The sequence below is a fragment of the Festucalex cinctus genome, chromosome 11 (assembly GCF_051991245.1).
Source record: "Festucalex cinctus isolate MCC-2025b chromosome 11, RoL_Fcin_1.0, whole genome shotgun sequence".
NCBI classification, from domain to species: Eukaryota; Metazoa; Chordata; class Actinopteri; order Syngnathiformes; family Syngnathidae; genus Festucalex; species Festucalex cinctus.
Genome location: NC_135421.1, coordinates 13,732,158 through 13,756,381, shown reverse-complemented (window position 1 = coordinate 13,756,381; position 24,224 = coordinate 13,732,158). Strand labels below are relative to the sequence as shown.

General features: G+C 40.1%; 1 protein-coding gene across 4 annotated transcripts in view; it reads left to right on the top strand.

Annotated features, from left to right (window-relative positions):
* Positions 1–268: 268 nt before the first annotated feature.
* Positions 269–24,224, top strand: part of il1rapl1a (interleukin 1 receptor accessory protein-like 1a) — a 287,392-nt gene continuing 263,436 nt past the window's right edge. For all 4 annotated transcript variants that reach the window (XM_077536446.1, XM_077536448.1, XM_077536445.1 and 1 more), the window contains exon 1: positions 269–752. The gene's annotated coding sequence lies outside the window, so the exon portion shown is untranslated. The remainder of the gene's footprint in view (positions 753–24,224) is intronic.

Here is a 24,224-nt window from a genome sequence, read left to right as displayed (position 1 = left end):
TAAATAATGTATATCGATGTATAGATTATTCTATGAGAGAAATCAACTAAATGGTGATGAAAAATGATGCAGCAGTGGTGGAATGACACATTTCTGGAATTGAGGGGCACTAGGACCAGGGGCAGGCTGGTCCTACTGCAACCACAAGAGCCGTACTGAGGAGGAACACCCCCCCACCAACACCACCACCTTCACTCACTCTCTCCCTCCTCCCTTCTCTTCCCTCTCTCTCTCTCCATCCTCCCCCTTATTGGATGTGACCATTTTTCTGCGTGCATTCATTTGCCGCCTTCCATCCCTGCGCAGCAGCGTGGCCGCACGAGGAGCAGCGCGTCTGGGATGGCCGAGGATTAGACACCGGGCACCCTTTGCCTCATAAAGTCATCAGGAGGAGGACAGGGGGGTGACTCTTGGGAACCTTAGCCCCCCAACCTCCATGCTTTTTTGTTTTTTTTGCCCCCATTGAATTTTTCTTCTTAAAAGCTTCTGACGCACTTGTCAGCCTCTGTGCTTTTCTTCTGACAAGATTCCTGCCTCCTTTTGGGATTATTTGGGGCTGAATGGGTGACCTCACTTCCCATCCATTCATCCATCCATCCATCCGTCCGTCTTATGGAACCTTTCTGTTTTCCTCTCAATCGGAGTTGTCATGTCCAAAGAAGACTCACCTCCTTACTGACTGACTGACTGGTGAAAGAGCTCCGGAGCATTTTTTTTTTTAAAATTTTATTCTTTTGGGAATCCAGTTGAAGGTAGGCCAGTTTTGACCCCCCCAAACCCCCTCTCACTCTCCCAGTACCCCTTAAAGTTTGCACTTTGCTACCGTGAATGGATTAAGAAACATGACAGAGACGACAAGAGCAAGTTATAGGGGAAAATATGTAAAAAAAAAAAAAAAAAACGGCAGGATTTTTTTTCTCTCATTTGTTTCTGTCGCAGTGTGCAAGGAGATTCCTGTCTGTTTTGGAATGTGCCTCTTATTTGTCTCACGGCTCTTTTGCCAGTTTAACCATGGAGACACCGGAGAAGCCATCTGCAGTGCAGACACACGCGTACACGCACACGCGCACACACTCACAGATAGAGGAAAGTGATTTAGATAAAGGTGTAAAAGGAAGGGACAGCTGCCCCTTTAAGGTTATAAAAATCTCCATTATAAATAATAATTATACTAGGCAATGCCAGCTTTAATGCCATTGACGTAGTAGGCAACTTTTCATTTTTATTGGTTGCACAACAACTTCTCTTGACGCACAGTCGCAGTGTTATTGGGGTGGAGGGTGTAATTGATTCGATTGATTGTGCGCACGCAAACTTGCACCTACAGTATCGGTTGCTTACTCCCATCTCGATCCTGTACGGTAAGACTTCACTCATAGGTCGTGGTGGGGAGGGCTGCCAACTTACAGTAAATCAAAGTGATACGGGATTCCGGGTTCCCATTTGTCTGTTGGGAATTCAGTATGATTTCCTTGAATTGACCCAATGGGATTAAGAAAAAAATCTATCTATCTATCTATCTATCTATCTATCTATCTATCTATCTATCTATCTATCTATCTATCTATCTATCTATCTATCTATCTAATATTTGTGTGTGTTGTTTGATTGTGTAATATTTGGCAGGTGTGAAATGGAGACCATGACCCAAAATGTTTAGGGTAAAAAAACCAAAACAAAAACTGACGATTCGTAGTTGTGACAAGCAGAAAGTATCGTAGAGTACAAAGTCAAAAAGGGACGCCCATGAGGGGCTACACATACTTGACTCACCTCGTCTTCAACTTTAGCTATTGTGTAGTTGAAGTAGTACTTATTGTAAGCATTTTTTTTTTTTTTTTTTACCAAATAAGTGAAAAAGTATGGTGGCCTGACCGGGTCAAAACAGGACACAAATGAGTTTGAGGTTGCACAAATTTGGCCTCCTACTACGTAGTAGTAGCAACAGTACTAGTGGTTGTAGTTCTTGTTATTAATTCTGTATTTGTCCAATACAAGTATCAATATGGTGGCCCAAAAAAGTCAAAGGGTGAGAGTGTGCAAAGTACTCAAATCATCTTAGCCCTAAAATTTTGGGTATGGGATAGCCAAAGTAGTAGAAGTAGAAGTAGAAGGAAAATTGTCACTGTGTCAGCCATTTTGTTGAGTACTAACAAACAGTGTGGTGACTAGGATCTTGATTCAGATTTCCAGACTCGATTCGATTCAATTCACAAGGGCCCGATTCGATTCGATTCACGATTCACAACGATTTTCGATTCATTTAAGGAATTCATGCAGAACCTATTTTAGACAATCAAAAGTACCAATGCTGCAAATAGTAGAAACTTCTTGCTCTAATTTAATGCATTAGTAAAAATATGAATATTTACATTAAGAATTGAATCCATTGCAGTTACATTAATAATCTGTTTTATTTAACATGGCCTTATAAAAACAATGAATAATAATTTAAATCAATTACAACCACAGTACAAGCTGTACAGGGCAGACGATCGATATTGACTTCCTCCGTGTAAGTGACGTGGGGTCAGGAACATTTGTTTGGGTGTGTTGGATGTGTGTGTGTGTGTGTGTGTGTGTGTGTGTGTGTGTGTGTGTGTGTGTGTGTGTGTGTGTGTGTGTGTGTGTGTGGGTTGGGATATCGATATATCGATACATGGTTTTATGTATCGATATTGGGATATGAAAAGGCATATCGATACAATATCGATATATCAATATTTTAAACCCAGACTTCGACAAGCCAGTGGGTACAAATACTTGACCTAATTGAAAATTTAGTGGTTAATAATAATAGTAGTAGTGGTAGTCATAGTAGTACTAGTGATCGTTTTTTGCTGAAAACAAGCAAAATATAGTAATACTTTGTGAATATAGCATGTAAACAGTGCACATTGAATCCACCCTCGTGGGGAACCTTTGCAAAATTTTGCGCCGCTATACCATCATGGGAATGCTAAGTGATGATTGACAACCATTATTATACGTGAAAGAATATCATTATCCTGCTGATGATTATCAAAATTACTGCAACGGAGCCGCAACAAACGATCCAAAATGTTTCTACACATGCCGGTTTATTTTGATTAAATGGTGTGACGTATAAAATAAATACTTGCCGAACAGTGATGATTGCTTTCGACATTGGACGTTGGGACGACGACATTGTGGAATGACTTTACCCACAGGTGGCGTCTCCACCTTTGTTGAGCTGTTGTCGTCTATGTAAAAATATAATGTTGGTTTCCGAGTTTTTCCAACTTGCTATGAGAGGTTCTCTTATATTAAGTTAGTGTACTAGCTTTCTTTTAATGACTTATTTGGGATTTTATAATAAGGTGACATCATTCAAACTCTGTTTCTTGAGGGAATTTAACACAGAAGAGCCAACGATGTCCTTTAGTGGTGATTTGGGCGGCGATACCATCACTTGTCTGTCACACAGAGGGCGGGAGACGAGACGTGTGGAACTGTCCGCGGTGCTTAAACAGACAGCTCCTTTGTTCCACTCTTGCTTGCTGAAGATGTGCAACTGGCCCTCGGGCCACTCAGCGTAGTCACTTAAAATATTTGAGCAGCATTCTAAGCATTGTTTTGTTGTGTTGTGTTGACATTTTTGCACTTGGACAAACTGTGTAATCTTTTTTTTATAATGCACAACGGTGACATTCCCTCCAACCAGCATGTGAATTATGCTAATACGCTTCATACATATTTCATGCAAGCCGTCTTAATTATGACATCAATTCCCGGTGTAGCCCCACTCAAGCTCCTGTGCCCTGTGCCTCGCTCAGCTGTCGTGGAGCGGCCCTCAGATTTGCCAATAACCGGATCGACCAATCTCGATGTATATGCGATATCATGGAATTGATTGTGCACATTTTTTTTTAAAAATATAAAATGGAGTGCACTACTTAGCTACAACCAGTGGAGGAGGTGTCAACATGATATCAGCTACACGGTTACCTTATTTAGGAACACAAAGGTGACAAAATGTGAGGACCCCCGCCCCACCCGCTCTGTGATAGCAGAGGCTCTTCATTCATTGAGTTGTGCGGCCCACCACCCCTCACGTTGATTGAATTAGACCGTGCCGCCGACCCGCCACTCGAAGGCGATCCTGTGGAGAAGCGTATCGACGGAGCAGTTGGACGGCGAGCGCAGGCGCTTGTGTGGCCGCGGGCGGACAGCCGGTGGTGGTGGCAGGGAAAGGGGGAAACACGCTCGAGGAGAGTCCCGCTGATCACACGGCAGATTGGGAGCCCTCCGAGCCAGCGTCTGTCGCTCCACGCCTTGGGGGGGGGGAGAATGGGAGGGAATGGGTGGAGCTAACCCAGATCTGCATACAAGATGCAGTTGACTTCAAGTCAGTTGTCGATTCATGTGACAGTTTTCATTTGCAGTGAATTAGTTGGTGAGAAATTGCTGATTACCGATTAAATGTAACAACTCAATTAAGTCTTAATTTAAGATTTTTGTGTCTAAAATATTGATTAAAACCAACTCTTATCTCAGGGATGGGCAACTGAAATGCTATACTATATGTATGATAAAAATCCTAATATAATACCAACATATGTGCGAAATACATGCTCTTAATATATTTCATCTTTGATATTTCATTTCTCAATGTATAAACGATCCACTATCCTAACCTAACAACAATGGGTTTAAAGTAGTGTTGTTCCGTTACCTTTTTTTTGGCAACCGATACCAATACCCAGCTTTGCAGTATCGGCCGATACGGATACCATACCGATACTTAAAGTTTTTTTTCCTCAACATGAAAACGCTGTCCTACCATTGGTTCAAATCATTCAAGGGCCAATAGGATATCTTAGATCTGCATGCAGTGATCATGTCACATACCAGTGAACATCGTGCACAAGCAAGACACAAGATGCTGCATCCAAAATCCTATATCAGCGTTGGAATTAATGGTATCGGCATGTTACTTGTGAGTACTCACCGATACCGATACCACTGTTTTAATGCAGTATCGGCACATCTGCCGATACCAGTATCAGTATCGGCACAACACTAGTTAACGCAAACAGCAAAATAACCACATACTGTAATTTTTTTTCCAGTGTAAGTGGACTCTCTTGCATAAAAATTCCCATTTAAGGACAACACATAACTCTTAACAATCATTTTATTTAGCGGCATTTAGCGGTGAACTAAAAATTAATTAAAAAAAAAAAAAATTAATAATGCTTTGCTCTCACTAGCTTTTGCGAGCTTCTCCCTCTAGTCTCTGCTGTTAGCTCGTTCTTCCTAGCCGCTGTTGTTAGCCACTCAACGAGTTCTTGCTTAGCCACTTTTGGTCGCTACTACCACTGCTGCTGCTCACTCACTCCAAATAATAATTGGTAGTAATTGGTGTTAGACTAGGGCGGCACGGTAGTCGAGTGGTTAGCACGTCCGCCTCCCATTTCTGAGGACTCCGGTTCGAGTCCAGGCTCCGGCCTTCCTGGGTGGCGTTTGCATGTTCTCCCCGTACCCGTGTGGGTCTTCTCCGGGTACTCGGGTCTCCTCCCACATTCCAAAGACATGCATGGCAGGTTAATTGGGCGCTCCAAATTGTCCCTAAGTGTGCTTGTGAGTGTGGATGGTTGTTCGTCTCTGTGTGCCCTGCGATTGACTGGCAACCAGTCCAGGGTGTCCCCCGCTTACTACCCCAAGCCAGCTGAGATAGGCTCCAGCACCCCCCGCGACCCTTGTGAGGAATAAGCAGTCAAGAATATGGATGGATGGATGAATGGTGTTAGACTTGCTAAGTGTCGACTCTCTGAGGTACCTGAGTCTGCGTGCTTCAAAATTATTTTATTCTACAAAATATTAGTTCATGAAACTCGTGAAATTCATTCCATTCATTTTTTTTTCCCCCACAAAAATCAACTCACTCAAAATTTTCACATTATTAATTCACATGTTTGGCCTGGATATCATTCCAAATCTTTTTTCTTTTTTTTTAAAGCCCTATGCACGTTGTAGTATAGGGCAGTACAGAATCTAGTGTAAGTACAACTAAGGCTACGTTGACAATGTAGCAGGTCTTAATGCTCAATTCCGATTTTTTGGTGAAAACTGATTTTTTGAGAAAATGTTCACATTACATGTTAATTGTGACCTCTGTCTGTCTGCTGTGTGAATGTTGTACGACCGCAACGTGACCCGCATGAGCAGAAGAAGATACATCACTCACAACGCCCACAACGGTTTGCGGAAGTAAATATGTACGGTCCAGCGTGTCAGGACTGCAGACTTTTATAAGTCCGTCGTCGGGGCTCGTATTTTTACCATCTCATATCTACAGAGGAGTGATGCGGGAAGAGGTAGAAATAATATTTTGTGGAAGTGAGGCAAGCTTGTTTGAGCTCCTCATCTCATGGAGACCTCTCCTTCTTTTACTCTTATAACGATGATGTCACGTTATTGCCGCACGTAAGAAATGAGTCATATGCGTGGCTAAATTACTAATATCACCACAAATGTCAACTTTATGCTTCGTTTTTCAAGTGGGATTAAACTAAAGTTTATTACAAAGCCACAACTGTTACTCAAAACAACTTTGTCGATTCACATACGCCGAGAAATGCCCCTGCCCGCTCCGAGTGCATATTGGACTTTTGATGGCGTAAAGGTCGGATATATGCAATTGCAACTTGGCCGTTCACTCCGCGGTCGCGTTGCAAAAATTCTGATACGTATCCAATCTAAGACTACATATGAAAGGGACCCAGATCGCATATAAAAAAAATGGAATTGAGCTGTTCACACTGATATAAAAAAAAAAGTCAAATACAGGTTGCATTTGGGCAAAAAAAAATCCGATTTGGGTCGCATTTGCCTGCAGTGTAAACGTAGCCTAAGCCTTGTCTGTCATCTAGTGGTGATTGGTAACATTACAACTTGACCCTAGCATAATTCAATGTCCAACGATTTTCATAGTCGTGATTTTTTTTCTTCTTTTTAATATTTTTTCCACACTTTGGATTTTTTTTTTTGTGAAGAACATAAAAAATTTGCTGCTAGTCAGACAAAACTTCACAGTTTGTCACACGAGACAGTCAACAGTTTTATTTAAGGATGGGCGAGTACCAATACCAGGTATTTTCAAGTACTCGAGTACTCGTGACGCAGACGAGTACAAGTGACCGATGGCAGAGGGGGAAGACGTTAAGTGAGTCCTCCTTGCCTGTAACTGGCGCTAGCTTGCAGCAGTTTTTCACCAAAACTTCACCGGTTTGGAAATACTTCAAAATTGTGAATCTTAAACGAAAAGAGCATTTTTGTGTTTTATTTTGAGCGTTAAGACTATTGAAGAGTGACTGTGCTGTTTTTTTTTGGCAAAATTAAAGGAAATATATTTGTTTAAAAATATCTTTTAGTGATTTTTTTTATTTGTCAAAATGTACTACTGGTATCGGCAGTTGGTATCGGTATCGGTGAGTACTGAGGGTCTGAGTATCGGTATCGGTATCGGTATCGGTATCGGTCTGAAAAAAAGTGGTATCGAACATCCCTAGTTTTATTGAAGTTACATTTTATTTTTACCAGATAAATTGACTTATATACATTTACTGTAGGCCTATTCAGTAAATGTGGGTGCTTCAACAACTGTACTTCTCACGGTGAAAGTATACAACACCTGCACTTTTCCGGCTGAAATGATTCAACACCCACGCTTTTCCGCCGTTATTGCATCATCAAGCACTACGCCGTCTACATCAAGCAAACTCAGCATCACATATGCACGACGTCCCTTTTGCAATCAAAACATTGACTTTGTCGGAATGCCGATCAGATGAGTCACGCTCCGGCAAATAAAGCATGAAGCGCGGCCGCCGCTTTTGATGCCTGCCGTTCTGAAGGCCGCCCGCTTTGACGCGGACCCCTGAGAGGCGGCTGGTGGGCCGAGCTCCCACTGTGGCAGATTGATATTTGTAATTTAAGGGAAGCTGTCACGCAGCATCCTCCAGATGGAGAGTGCCGCAGAGGCGGCGGCGTCCATTTAACACGCTTTGTTTAGGAATAATCATTTGGATGCGGGAGCTGAGGATTTTTCATTTCCAGGCGCGGCGGCTTTGAGGGTTCAAACCGCTCAATTATTGAGGAATGGGCGTGCAGTCACATGACCATAAAACAAAAGGGGCTGCCGTCTGGGAATTATTAAAAAAAAAAAAAAAAAAAAAAAAAAGGCACTGGTGCATCCTGTACCCTGTCAGGATGGCGAGGGCTGCTCAATGATTTGTGTTCCTGCAGCAGCAATGCTAAGCTAGTCACATGTACATTGTTTCACCTCCTCAACTATCTTCCATTTGAAATTTGTCTTTTATGAAGTCCTCATCCGCAATACAGAGCATGAAGACACTTTGGAGTGATTAAAAGCCCTTCAGAAGAATCAAATAGGAAACAAATCATGTCTTTAGGCAGTTAAGGTTGCACAGGTATGGTTGACTTTATATGCCTCATTAAATCTGAGCAGCTCATGATGTGAAAAAGCATCAACATTCTATTTATATACTGTACAGTAGAGTGGATTTGCTTGGGATCCAAAATAGTTTCACCCACAGAGAAAAGAATGTAACGACTCTTTATAAGTTGGGCATTAATAATCAATTCATTGTTTGCTACTAATGTGCTTAACTGTGTGAGATTGGTTATTGATTAATAGTGTCTTCAGGCAATTGAGGCAATGTGCATTACTTGGCCACAAACACCAGAGGCACTCTTGAGTCACATTCAATTGGGTCGCTGTCAACATAAGAACATTCAGTGAAAGACTCTCATTTTATTAAAAATACAATGAAATGATTGCTACACGTCTCCATAGCCAGTCAAGAAATGTAGTACATGTGAATTAATAATTTATCAATTTTGTGTGTAGTAAATTTATTTAAGATAGGAATTTATGTTTTTGTATTTTGTGATTTGTTTTCATGTGATTCTTATTTAGTGAGGTCATGGTAAAATAGTTTGGGATTTTTCATTATAGTTTTTGGCTTTCGCTTTTCATTTCATTTTTAGTTTATTATTATTATTTTTTTAAAGGCTTCATTTTAGTTTTTGTTGGTTTTAGTGTAGTTTTTTTTTAACAAGATAAAAAAATGGTCATTAAGTATTGTGTAGTAAAATAAATTAACTCCAATTTCCAAATATATTTCCGACCTTCCTTTTTCTTTAAAATTAACTCTGAAAGCTCTTGCATGATATTATTGACAAAAACAAAAATTAAGGACATTTTCACTATACCTGGCTGTAATTATAGTTAGTTTTAATTTTATAAATGCAAAATGTAGTTAATAATGTAATGTTTTAAGTTTTTTTTAAGCATTTGTTTTAATTTTGTTTGTTTCTCAATTTTTTTTTAAGGTTTTATGTAATAAATAGCATCTGTATTGCAACTGTCTTTACTATAATGTCCCATTGAAATGTTGCCTTTTATTTTTCCTGTATTAACTGACACACAAGTGTAAAACTTAACCAAACAAAATCATAAACTCAGGAAAACACTCTACTGTTGAGCACAGGTACAAATATTAGTTTACCAGTCCTTGCCTAGCAACCTAGCAAGTGGCTAACATTAGCGCGGCTAGCACCCCATCCTCCCCTCACACTCGAGTAGGATACCCAGCGGGAGCAAACAAAGTACATGTGGATCGGCCAGCCAACTGCGACTGTGAATCATTCCTTTCCCATAGTTATACGCGATGATGTATTAGTGCTTCGGTTAAGGTCTGCTCAGGTTAAGGCGAAGATCACGGTGACACACTTTAGTCAAGGCTCCGCGCGCGACGTCGCTGTGGGGCCTTGACGACTTGATGCCGTTACTCGATGATGTATGAGAACAGAGTGAATATGAGGACGTTTAAAGCCTCGCTTACGCAGTCTTTTTTTCCTCTTCCAAGTAGTTGACGTCGGTACATTTATATGTACGCTTTTGTCTCGTCTGGATTGACGACGGAGGAAAAGCTTTCATTTTAGTCATTCTATTGTCATGAGAATTACGTAGAAAATTAACCGAAAGGTGAATATATATATATATATATATATATATATATATATATATATATATATATATATATATATGTGTGTGTGTGTCTGCTAATTCTGCTAGATGTCTGAATCTGAAACGTAACTATTATTACAAACAAAACGACATTTTTTACCTAAATATTGCAGTTGCACATGCATACTATCATGCATGCTCTATAGGTTTTAAGTCTGAAGATTGATTTGGTCAGTCTAAGACCTTCTATTTATTGCCAGTGATGAACTCATTTATTGTGTTGATGGTTTGAAGTTAGTATCTTGCTGCATGATGAAGGCTCTCCTAATCAGTTTGGTTGCATCTTTCTGTCTTTAAATTGGCAGACAAAATGTTTCTGTGGGCGTCCGAGTTCGTTTAGCTGCTGTCATCATGTGTTACATCAACAAAGATTAGTGAGGCCATGCAAGTCCAAACAATGTCTCCACTCAGTTTCACAGATGAGATTGAATGTTGAATAAAGAATAAACTTTGTCTCATCAGTCCATGAATCATTAGAGTTTCACTGTTGTAATTTATGTAGTGAATTCCAGCATGGCTTTCCTTTTTTATTTGCTGTACTTTTTTAAATTTTTCTCCACGTTCATGACCATTCACTCTTGGCCTTTGTTTTAGGGTCTTTCTTCCATCCATCCATCCATTTTCTTGACCGCTTATTCCTCACAAGGGTCGCGGGGGGTGCTGGCGCCTATCTCAGCTGGCTCTGGGCAGTAGGCGGGGGACACCCTGGACTGGTTGCCAACCAATCGCAGGGTCTTTCTTTGCTGTCCTTAAAATTATTCTGTTGCTTGTTTGATGTCTGTTGACTAGTACACCTCTTGTTTATTTCTTCTTCGTGACATTCCAAATGGTTGCATTGGCTTTGGACATTGTAAGAACTGATTGATTTTCTATCTTCCCTCAACTTTGTAACTACTTCCTTATCAGTCACAGACAGATTTCAGATTTTCAAGTTGGTTGTACCGCTAACCTGTATGCTAAACGTGTAATATTCGCAAGGCAGAGCCCAAAGATGAAACAGAGATATTTAGTGTCACTTCTTATCTGAATACCTAATCTATTGGTTGCGCCTAAGCAACAATACCAACACAAAAATAAAAGGTTCACTTTATGAAGTTGTGCATAGGAGCCAGATGTAAATACAGTACTTGGAAATAATCAGTTGAAATGTTCTTCTCTTGTCTCATAATCATGTTTTGATTTGATCTACGTCATCATTATGTTATGCCATCCATCCATCCATCCATCCATCCATCCATCCATCCATCCATCCATCCAGACTAAACTGGTTGCTAGCCAATCCAATTGTGTTATGTACACCTTTAAATACGCAAAGATTGAAACTTGCCCCTCCTCCATATTAGAAATTTGAGGCTCTAATTAGTGAACCGTTCAAGTTCAAGTTCCGTCTCTCCGTTTGTCATTGTTATTTTTTCATATTTCTTGTACAGGTTGTTTCTGTGAAGACAAATGACTTTTGTGTTTCTACATACTTGGCCAATAAATCTGATTCTGATGCCAAATTCAATTATTTTCAGTCTATAACCAAAATAAGGAAATTGGACTCTTTTGGAGGAGAGTGTACAGATGAAACATCATAAACAACTGTAGGATGATCTATGAACAGTGTTTACTTGTGTGGACATACAACCCATGACAACGCAAAGCCTGAAGGAAGTGAAAGAGAAATCAATGGAACTTGGTTTTATTTTCCTTGCTGTAACATATACAAACAGTCAGTCCTGGGGACAACTGTCGGACTAAGCAAATGTTTTACAGGATGAAATCTCTTTAAAGCTATAATTTCATCGCTCGTACAGAATTGCCATGGAAAGCGACTCGCCGCCGCGTTCCTTTGAGACGTCGCTTATGAAAATCTCTGAGCTTGCAGTTACTCGTAAGAACGATGTCGGAATCAGATTTGCTCGCAGCGGAGAAATATTAAGCCATGGTCTCTCGGCGGACTGCACCACGCGTAAGGAGCGCCGAGGGACTCAATTTTCTGTTTGCCTTGTCAACTCGCGTCTGAAAGTGGCTGCGATGGCCTCAAAGTCAAAAAAAAAAAGAAAAGAAAAAAGCCAAACAACAAACAGGCCATACGAGATCTGACGAGGAAGCAATCAGAGGCGACGGGAGGCGGCAGAGGGCTCGCTGCTGTTTGTGGACATTTAATTTTGTCATCTGCAGTGCTGTGTGTTATGCTGCAATGGGTCTCCAGGGGTCTGCAGGGCTGCAATAACTGTGCTGTGTGCTGAACAGCCATCTTTGATGTCGACGAGAGGATACCAGCTATTAGCTCCCTTTTTCTGTAATGAGTGCACCCCTAGTCCGAAGCAACTCTGTTCTTTTAAACACTACACACAGAGAGTTGTCCCAAACTGTTCCTCTTTACATTCAATCTGCCCAATTTTTATACTGATTATCCTCTTCAAGCTCAAAGTGAACCGAGAGCAGATCTGTTTGACTGATTTACCAAACATGTCTTTTCATGAAACAACTCGCTATTGATGTTTCCTCTGGAACATATCTTGTACCTAATCGGTCGAGTTGCTAATATAAATTACAATAGAGGAAAATAAAACTGTATTGTCTGTTTTACAGAACAATGAAAACTGGAGTTGTGAGCAGCTGAAGGGCCCTCGCAATGCTAGTCACATTGGGGTACTTGCATGTTGGAGTGCCCTAACATAGGACAAAAATGTGCGTGCAAATCTCATAACTCTCAAAAATGGTACCATTTTCTTCGCAAACAACGTATGGCCATAGCAACAACGGAAATACAAAATGAATACCGGTAGCTTTTATCTTAAACATCCATCCATCCATTTTCTTGACCGCTTATTCCTCACAAGGGTCGCGGGGGCTGCTGGCGCCTATCTCAGCTGGCTCTGGGCAGTAGGCGGGGACACCCTGGACTGGTTGCCAGCCAATCACAGGGCACACAGAGACCAACAACCATCCACGCACACAAGCACACCTAGGGACAATTTGGAGCACCAATTAACCTGCCATGCATGTCTTTGGAATGTGGGAGGAGACCGGAGTACCCGGAGAAGACCCACGCGGGCACGGGGAGAACATGCAAACTCCACCCAGGAAGGCCGGAGCCTGGACTCGAACCCGAGTCCTCAGAACTGGGAGGCAGACGTGCTAACCACTCGTCTCCACCGTGCCGCCTATCTTAAACATGTTTAGATGAAACGCCCAAAGTTTCAAGACAATCGGATAAAGTCTCTAGGAGTTATTTAACTCATTCAAACCCCAAAACATATATATTTTTTTTATGCTACAGCATACAGAAGACTTTGATACACCTTCTGAGATGAAGAGGTTGCTTAAAGCAATGGTAGTTATTACAAAAAAACAAAAAAAAAAACAAAAAAAAACGACCAGCAGGTGGCCGCAGAGTATGAGATCAGCCATCGCCATGATGCAACAAGCTCTTTTTGCCAGTGTTTTCAACAGGTTTCTGAAGAATGATGAAACTCAGCTATATTCTAATGCTAATTGCTGCAAAAATGGAAACAATACTTTTTTTTTTCCTAATGAAAGAAGAGACTCTAATATTTCTTTGTTATATTTTTCATGTTTTTATAGCAGTAGAACGCAATATTTTATTGGACAAAATCCAGTAAAACTGCCGGGAGCGAAGGGCTTCAGTGAACATGGCTGGGAGCGAATGAGTTAAAATATGACCTCTAAAGGCCAAAAATGGTGCAAAATTCCAAAATAAAGTAAAAAAAATAGTGGACCTCTTGCTCGGTTTAGCATATGGCTCCAAAATACTTTTTTTTTTTTTTTGTAGGTTTTGGGCAGTTTTATATTCCTCCCAATTTTCTATGTGAATTAGGTGAAACATACAAGCAGGAAGACTTTGTTAAAAAGAGATTGTAGGGAGCACTATTGAGACATTTTTTGAAAATTGATGAAATTCTAAAATATTAGTTCTTATGCCACGTCTATTGTGTGTGCAGTTTCGTGAGTTTTCACCTAGGTTTAAACCCTCAAAAATAGCATCAAATTTCTTCATAAACACACATTGCCACGGCACCAGAATGCAAAAAAAAATAAAATAAATAAATCAATACCTTTTTATAGCAATCATATTTAATTAGATGAAATATGCAAAAAAAAAAATGGTGACAATTTTAAAAGTAAATCAAAATAGCGGATTATGTATGCCTATATGAGTTTATAATCCTTTGATGTCACTGTGGGTGGGATAGACAAATGCATTTCACAACTTGCTCCTACTAAGAGGTTTTTGAGTCTCGTGGTTCTAGACTTGAATGCCCTGAAACGTCTTCCACAGAGAAGTGGGGAGGAAAGTGAGATTCCGGTTTGGGAGGGGTCCTCAATAATTCTGCTGGCTTTCCGCAGTTGTCTGCCAGTGTAAATGTCTCTGAGGAGAGTTAGTGTAGATCCAATCACCTACTTTACTTCTTTCACTACCCGCTGCAGGCCTCTCCTGTCCTACGAAGTACAGTTGCTGAGCTATCTCAGACAGCAGTGGATCAGCAGACACTCCGTGATAGATCTGAAGAAGTTCATCAGCAGGTGTTGGTTTGGCATACATTTTCTCAGGAAGTACAGTCTTTGATGTGCTTTCCTCACCTGGTGCTCTATCGCATTGCTGTCCATCTAGTCTCATTAGAAAAGCAAAAGACTCTTGGTTTTGTTTCCAGTGTATTCTCGCATTCTAGGCGAGCTCCCACCTGCTTGAGCTGTCGTGATATTGCAGTGTCATTGTCAATGGTCAGTGACAGTTACTGTATGTTGGTGTTTATCCCACATATGCTGTGTTTGGGTGCGTAGATGTGACACACAGGACCAGTCAGTCATGTTCTTGGCCTTAGCACTGAACTGGCACCTCTCCTCCTCCGTCTCCTCCTCTTCTTCTTTCTGCATCACTCTCCTTGCTCACACCTGCGGGCTAAACAGTTTGGCTTTGCAGGATGTCAGATAAAGAATGCTTCAGCCTTCAGACCCCATGATGGAAAAATGGCAGCACATTGCAATTTGCGGCACAAAAGGCGCTAAACACGCGACCCGTGTCGGCATTCCACAGAGGCCGAGTTGGAGGGAGCGCAACACGTTTGTGCTGCTCTTCACATGCATTGTGCAACAGGAAATCAATCCGAGAGGACGACAACCGTTTTCTCTTTCTGAGTCCAGCAGGAGTGCTTTCACTCACACACTGTGCAAATACGAAAAGCAGATCTCCTCCAAGGACAAACTCTTAACAAAAATGATGAGCATTTAACAAATTCACTGAGTGAAAGTAACCATTTGTATCCTTTATTTTGAAGGAGGCTTTGAATGATTTCAGCTCATATTTGCATTCATAGCTTATATTGAGAAGAATAATGCCGCTGAAATGTGTGCATGTGTATTCAAAAAAAAAAAAAAAATCAAAGTATTAAAGTATTTCATGGGCCAATTGAAGCATTTCTGACTTTCATGTACAGTCTTCCCTCGCTATAACGCGGTTCAGTTTTCGCGGTCTCGCTGTATCGCATATTTTTTTTTTAAGTGCAATTTTGCATATTTTTTTACAGTAATATACCCATTTTATAAAATTTATGAAGGTTTGAACATTGTCAAAGTTTGAACAAGAGAGAAATGTAAGAACATGTAAATGCCTCAATGAGAAAAGTGTATAAATTGTGCGGTCGGGGATTTTAGAGCCTTAAAACATTTATAAGAATTGTAAAACATAAAGCTAACTACTTCGCGGATTTCTTTTATTGCGGGTATTTTTTTGGAACCTAACCCCAGCGGAAAACGAGGGAACACTGTAGTACAAATCTATCCAGTACGTGCATTTTATGCTGTAGAAGAGCAGGTGACCCATTTTGTCATGCCTCCTTCCATTGAGTATTAGGAGTGAAATGCAGGCTAGATGATAATCAACAGCAATACTTACTTCTAATAATAATTGGCACATTGAGCGGCTTTGTGTATGAAATATGCTATAAAAATAAAACTATCTTGGTAAAACTGTCTTGAAATGACCAAAAAACTAACACCACAGTAAATGGCATATTCAAAAAAAAGTGTTGCAGTTTCCACTGGCCATTATTTTGAGTACACCTGAATTTAATTGGTTGGGGTATTGGAAACAAAAAATTCTTGGCTCTCCAAGTACCACCATAAACCCCCATGTTCAAACTACTTAAAACGTTAAACACAACTTGACACTACTTCACAAATGGACTGGATTAAAAAGTAAAACAAAAAACAAGCCATTGCAACACTATAAATTCAGTAATTATTGCGTTTACCACAATTGGGAGCCACTTGTGGTACACAAAAAGAGCGAGCTGTGGAATTTTCCCCAAATAACTGCATTGCTCCTTAAGACATTTTCAGTCGTTCTATTTAGATTGACAAATCAACCAAATGTTGTGTCTCTGGTTCCAGCGCACCAATGAATCTCTTCAGAATCCATTCTCTTTAGTCCTTTGCTGCTTTAGCCAGTGAACGTCATATATCTTTATTCTAAGAAGGCTTTTAAGAAGTCGAAAAGGTGCTCGGAAAAGTTTGTGAATTACTGCCGGCTTCGACCGACCTCACTCAGGTACCACCGTCAATGCTTTCTTTTCTTGGCATAAACACTCACTTTGCAATTAAAGGTAATTTATGAATGACATCAGTTCTCAGTGTTCCAGTTTCATGGTCATTTCAGAGAAACAGGTTTTTATTTCTTCTTTTTGAAGGAACTCATTTCAACATTAGGGACTTCTAATAATGTGGATTCCCAATTGCCCTGCATTAGCTGCCTGCATCGCCATTGTGGTTTTAAGAGGGGTGCATTGCTATTTTTGAAGGACTTATTAGATGTCTGAAAAGTCTGGAGTTTTAGTATGATCTGCATTATTTGTACACTAGCTTCATGTTGAGGGGGTATAAGTTGGCTTAATGTTGTTTACCGTTTCATTCCACTTTAATGTCCTGGTAAGGAAAGAGCATGTTATTTCTCTACAAAAAGTGACAGGGTGTATTGCCAGAAATACACCTACACCGTTGTGAATTATAGGGTTTATAATCAAGTAACATTGTTACGTACTGTTGCATATATTACTAACTTCCACTTAAAGACTAGATCAGTGGTGTCCAAATACGGCCCGGGGGTCATTTGCGGCCCGCCGTCCATTTTTCGGCGGCCCGCGACATATGCAAAAAATGGCATTTGACTCAATTCGAATAAAATAAACAAAACAAAAATGTTTGGAGATGGTCAAAGTAAGAAGGGAGGGTATCGAAAAACTGGTGCCATTAAAAGTTATTTTAGTTAACTAAAACTAATGAAAAAACTAAAATTCAAAAAACAATATTGTTACCGAAATAAAATAAAAACGAAAATGCTTTTTGAAAAATGAAAATTAACTAAAACTACATTTCATGTTTACAAAACTAACTAAAAGTAACTATAATTACAGCAAACATGTCCTTCGTTTTAGTCTTTGGTCATTAATTTAATGCATGAGCCTTTGGGGATGATTTTAAATGTGATTTTCAGTAGATTTATTTTGATATAAACCAGAATAATGACGTTCGAAAGTATGTCACACAGAAGTGACGTCATCTAGCAGAAGCCAATAGAAAAGCACCAAAAGATGACGTCACTCCCATGGTGTTTTTTAAATATTGCGCACAAGTAATACACACAAAAAATAATAATAATAATAATAATAATACTGAAACTAACAAACTAAACTAAAACTAAGCATTTTTAAAGAAAACAGAACCACCCTAAAAACTAATAAAAACTAACTAAAATGAAAAACTCCAAAACTATAATAACCCTACTGCCATATTACAAATAAATTGGTTTACATACTGTGGCATTTTTCAAAACATGCAAAAGCACAAATTCATTATTTGTACAATTTTTAGGACTAAACACAATTTCTCTTCATAACATTATGTGGCCCTTGCGTCCTTCTGATTTTCTGTATGTGGCCCTCAAATGAAAAAGTTTGGACCCCCCTGGCCTAGATACACCCATGTGATGTCGGCCAAATGTGACCGATGCTTACCCTCTGTGGCGTCGGCCCTGTCGTCGGTACGTCACGTAGAAAAATAATGTAAATACACACCGCACCGACCCCGACTATTACATACCTTCAGTTCATGCGCGAGAAGTAATTCCTCTCCATACCATCGGCAACGGTAGTCATTAGGGGTGTGCTCAAAAAATCGATACGGCAATATATCGTTGCGGGCCTCATCACAATACACGTATCGATACGCAGGCGTCAGATATTAACACGATATTGCTCGTTAACTTTAAATCGGCAGTTCACGTTTGCCTTTGCGGCTTGCATTGTACCTAAAAATAAAAAAACAGCAGCGTCTTTGAAGTTAATTGCCTTCAATTAATGCAAAAATAGCTCACCGGTGATTGGACACTGTGTCTTGCTAAGAGAAATGAAAGCAGAGGAAGAATGTCAACATTTATTTATTGATAAACTTAACATGGCACGTGTCTCAGTGTACCAATTTTCCTATATTTTGTTTAAAAAAAAATAAAATGTGTCTTATTTGGGATACATATGTATCGCGATACGTATCGTATCGTGGCCCCTGTATCGTGATACGTATCGTATCGTGAGGTTGGCGGCAATACCCAGCCCTAGTAGTCATTATTCCTAAAGGCAACGAGAAAACTCGTTACGGGGGCGGGATATAAACACGTAAACAATGCATACTGGTTACTTTTTCTCTCACAATGTCCTCCCCCGTGAATGAAACCCTCCGGCTTTTTGCACAGTATCGTATATAAAAGTAAATCCTACGACGTATTCCAACTGGATCCGACTTTACGACAGTCACTGATCACACGGCGCATGCTGTCGGTCCAACGGTGTCCATATCCCGACGTCAGATTGGTGTATCGAGGCCTTTACACATCAGAGAAGTTTTAGTTCCAAAACACGGTGCAGCCTCAAGAAGAGCTATTGACATTGTGTTAGTAAGAAGTGATTTCCATAAAGGTGAAAGATGCCAGTTCACTCCAAAGAGAGGGTTGAGGTCACAGCTTTCAGATTCTTACGCACAATCGTCATTGTGATAGAGTCGCACCTGAATTTTAAGCATGGATCTAAAGATCAATTCAGCAAGTTGTGCTCGGCAAGGAACATTTCTGGAACGCTCCCGCTGGGAAGGCGCACCTAGGCTGGATCAAACCCGCGACACAGCTGGATCTCGGCGCAGTGGGCCCCGCTGGGATGCCGGCGTAATGTCACCCGATTTTCCTCCTTTTGCTCCCAGCAGAATTCTCGCGGCCGCAAGAGGGCTTTGTGTTTTTGTGTTGTAAACAAGCAACTATGTCAGCATTTTTGAATGCCCTGAAACGTCTTTTTTTAAAGGGAGGAACAGTGTCATCTTTGCAGTAAACGCATCAAAAGTGCAAGTCGATCAAACAGTAGCACCTTGAAGTTTGAGTGCCCCAATTTTAAGTTTGACCAGTATTTGCATTAGACCTCATTTCAGCTGATATCAAAGGAGTAACTCCACTGTTTGTTTTGTTTAGTAAACACGCATTCTAATCAGACTTTACTGGTACTTTTGACCGAGTACTTTTGTCCAGTGTTTTCATTGTCATGTTGGTTGGAGATTATGGACAGTAATCACATGGATGACTGAGTGCCGTGTTGCTGTTAGTGATGTTACTGGTTCGTACTTCCTGTTTTGTTCCTTTCCCATTGACTGGATAGGAATCTCACTCTGAAACACTGTTGACCTACTTTTTGTACTTGGGTTTGGATCTTCTGTGACAGGCCTCGTCCATTGAGTCCAAGAAGAATTACTGACTGAGTGAAGTTGTAGACTGCTGCATTAGTTTCTTGAGCTAACTAACCAGCATCTCCTTCTCTGAAATGGTCTGTTGCGTATTCATGTTTTACAATAGTGGTTGAGTGGAATGAATTATTCCAAGTATAATTGCTCTCAATGAAAATTGCACTGAGGAAGCACAGTGAATCAGTGGTTAGCATGTCTGCTGCGGCCTTTCAGTATGGAGAAGGTTGCATGTTTTCTCTGGGCACTTCCTTCGACATTCAGAAAATATGTTAAGTAAAGACTCAATAGTAAATCAGGGGTGTCCATTTTTTTTATTTGAAAAATGGGAGGATGCAAGGGAGTTCTTTGTCTATAATGTATTAAAATAACACTGAAATCAATCAAGTAAGCAATATTTGTTTTGATTTTGTAGTTATTTTTGAAAAACTGCTACATGACTACTTTCTATTACAAATAAGACAAATAATAATAATACATACATAAATAATATTATTATTAATTAATTAATAATAATAACAACAACAACAACAACAACAACACCAACACCAACACCAACACCAACACCAACACCAACACCAACACCAACACCAACACCAACACCAACACCAACAACAACAACAATAATAATAATAATAATAAGTAATGAGAACATTGGATTTGAAAGATTTTGGGGTGGCCTCAGCCCTGTATCCCACTAGACTAGGTCCATCCCCGCACTGAACAGCGACCAAATCCCTTCTCCACATTCAGAACCAAAACGTGCAGACTCTAGTCAGCTGACCGTTTTTCAAACAGTTAATTGAGGATTTTTTATGTTTATAAACTAGAAATTGACACAGAGCGACAGAGCATTAAGTGGAAGAAACAATTGTTTCTAGAAATTGTGCTATTTTAGTCATAATCTGTTTATTTGTTCATTTGTTATAAGTATTTGTTTATTTTATTTATTTATCTTTATATATCTAGAAAAGCTCTACTGTATGAATCAATTTCACCATTCTCACTCTGCCCACATCAACTTTTTTTTTTTTTTTTTTTTTTTTAACTATCCTTGTCAAGTGTTACTTTTAGTATATGCCGCATGCCACAAATAGCCCAAATGCTCATAGTTAAGACACCCCTGCTCTATTCATTGTGTGAATGTGTATGGATCAAAAATGTGGTCATTGTGGTCAACATACAGGATACCACTGTTTTAATGTGCATGCAGTGGCTCCATGTAAGGCATTCATTAGAAATGATGAGGCAAAGGAATTAATGAAGTCAGTAGATTACAACAATCGAGGACATTTAATGAATGGAGGACTTTTCATTTCCATTGCAATTGTATAATGAATGTTGGGAAAAAAGTCACGGCATGCAGGAAATGTGCAAATCAAGCTGTATTCGTTTGTCTTTGCCATTTGTGTTCTACAGATGGGCCGAGACGAGGATGAAGCGATAATTGAAGTTTCCACTCGCTCGTATCTTTCTTATCTTTTGTAACCTTTTCTCAGCTCTCCATCTCCCTCGCCACCTCCTCCTCATCTTGCACTCCTTTCCTTTCAATTTCTTCCACTTCTATCTATTCCCAGGCTGCCCCTAGTGGAGCACAGAATCGATTTCTAAACAGTCAAGACTCAGGAGACAGAGCGGGGGGGACCATTATTGGCGTCGTTTAGGCTCCGTTGACACAAGCATGCCTCCTCCAGACAATGGGATAGGCTGTGCCATGGATACATGGTTGTGCATGCTCTTTCCTCGCCGCTTGAAAACAGCTCAAGTCGGCATTTTATGCCTTTAGGGAGCTTTGTTTTTAAATGAAATGTCGCACCACAGTGCTTCATCCAGCACAGTTGAGATAAGAAAGAAATACTTTGAGCAAATGTCCGGCCCTATTCTTCTCTTGCGCTCACTTTTTGCAACATATGGTAACAGATTCGCCACGGCGGGACAGCAGCTGCATGTCTGTGGAGCAGCTCAAGTGTACAAAGCCAATCACAGGCTTCTTTCTCCGCTCTAGGATTGAAAGCTTTCAGGGAATGCTTCGGCAATTTCAGACCATGCCGAGGTTTACCTTAGCCGGTGTCCAGGCTGAGCTGATTAAAGTGAACGATGCCCCCCAACCAAAGAGTGACGGCAGCTACATTCAGATCAGGATGAAAATAAATGCAGTTTTAAAGGTGTTATTCGAGTCAAACCTGGATTTTACACTCATGCTTCAAGTGACCCGATTTCGATTTTTTGTTTTGCAATTGTTCCTTAGTTAAATTATAAAATTTGTCTATATTGTTCGGTTTTAAAAAAGAAGACCCTCTATTGATGTTGCACCTTCCTTAATACAAAATGTGTAATATCAATATACCAATGTTGCAATATGGCGCTGCAACCCTCATGGCACAGCACACCACCATCAACTGTCCCTGTCGAACATGTAAAACATATAGTTATAATATAGTAATATAGTAATATCTAATAATAGTAATAGAGTATAGTATTCTTAGTGCTCTTCTACTCACCTTTCATTTAATATATTAATTTGACAAAGAGAAAAGAATAGCCGTGTGCAATTCTCTAAGATTTGGTATCGGTTTCATTAATAAAGGTCCAATATTGCAGATATTGATACCAGTAATTAATCATTAAATTTCTGAATTGAATTTTCTCGACCTATTTTTGGATAATAAGTTTAAAAATATGAGCTACTTCATTAATATAATAGATATTTGTTCAGAAACACAAAAAGAGTTAACATTATTATGGTAGTCTCGTGTTAATTTTATTTAAACAAAAATACAAAACTGATCAGTCCTCAATAATTTTAAACATTTAAGTTGAATGTGTATGAAAACAAATGAAATGCCAAACTAAAACAAATTGTGTCTCCTAGTGTACCTCTTTTCTGGGTTTAATATGTAATAAGAAAAAAATCTATATTTTAAATGTCCTTCTTTTTTCAAGTTTAATCAACAACCCCATAATATGAGAGCCAATCTGTGTTGTTTTACTTTAGTACAGCACTCTTGCGACCCTTGTGAGGAGCAAGCGGTTAAGAAAATGGATGGATGGATGGATGGATGGATGGATGGATTAATGGATGGATGGATTGATGGATGGATTAATGGATAGATGGATTGATGGATGGGTGGGTGGGTGGATGGATGGTCGGATGGGTGGATGGATGGATGGATTAATGGATGGATGGATGGATTAATGGATGGATGAATTGATGGATGGATGGATGGATTGATGGATGGATGGGTGGGTGGATGGATGGATGGGTCGGATGGGTGGATGGATGGATTGATGGATGGATGGATTAATGTATGGATGGATTAATGGATAGATGGATTGATGGATGGATGGATTAAAGGATGTATGGATGGATGGATGGGTGGGTGGATGGATTAATGGATGGATGGATTAATGGATGGATGGATTAATGGATGGATGGATTAATGGATTGATGGATGGATGGATGGGTGGGTGGGTGGGTGGATGGATGGGTCGGATGGGTGGATGGATGGATGGATGGATTAATGGATGGATGGATTGATGGATGGATGGATTAATGGATGTATGGATGGATGGGTGGGTTGGTGGTTGGATGGATGGGTCGGATGGGTGGATGGATGGATGGATTAATGGATGGATGGATTGATGGATGGATGGATTAATGGATGGATGGATGGATGGATGGGAGGATTTTCAAAGTAAGGAATGAGTATAAGCATTATGAAGGAACTAATGGAATGATACTGTATAAGGGGACAAGAGATAGAAAATTGCAAAAACAAGAAATTAGTAGATCATCAAGTCGAACATGCTGATTTAACTGTTTTGAGAATTTCTTGATTAATACGTTTTTTTTTCTTCAAGAAAGAAAGATACAGTACATCTCAAAAATTACAATAGAATGTCTGTGTGGCGACACTGGTGGGCTGCTAAAATCTTGGCTGTGCCCGCCATCAAAGACAGCATTGACTACAAGCCAGTCATCCTTAAGACGGCTGACAATGAGCCACATAGCTGAGAGCAAATCAGCTGGCTCTGCGGGGAAATGCCTCGCTTGCTTCTCTCCTCAATCCCGTCAACGTATCTGCGTGACACAACAACCTCGCAGCTCGCTCTAACCTCAGCTGATCCCGGGAAAAAGCTTTGCTCCCGAAGCTTCCTTTTGTTTATGATGCACTCAAATGAGGCAGAGTGTGGTAAAATATCCATAATTAAAAAAAAAATAAAAAATCTTCATGCTTTTTGTGAGGATGACCAGGAGTCAGAGTTTAAGACAGGTACGAGAAAAGTACGTTTTATTCGCAAGCAAGTGAAAAATAGCACTTGATGAGCCATTATCAGTTATTTTCCACAGTGGAAGTTTCCT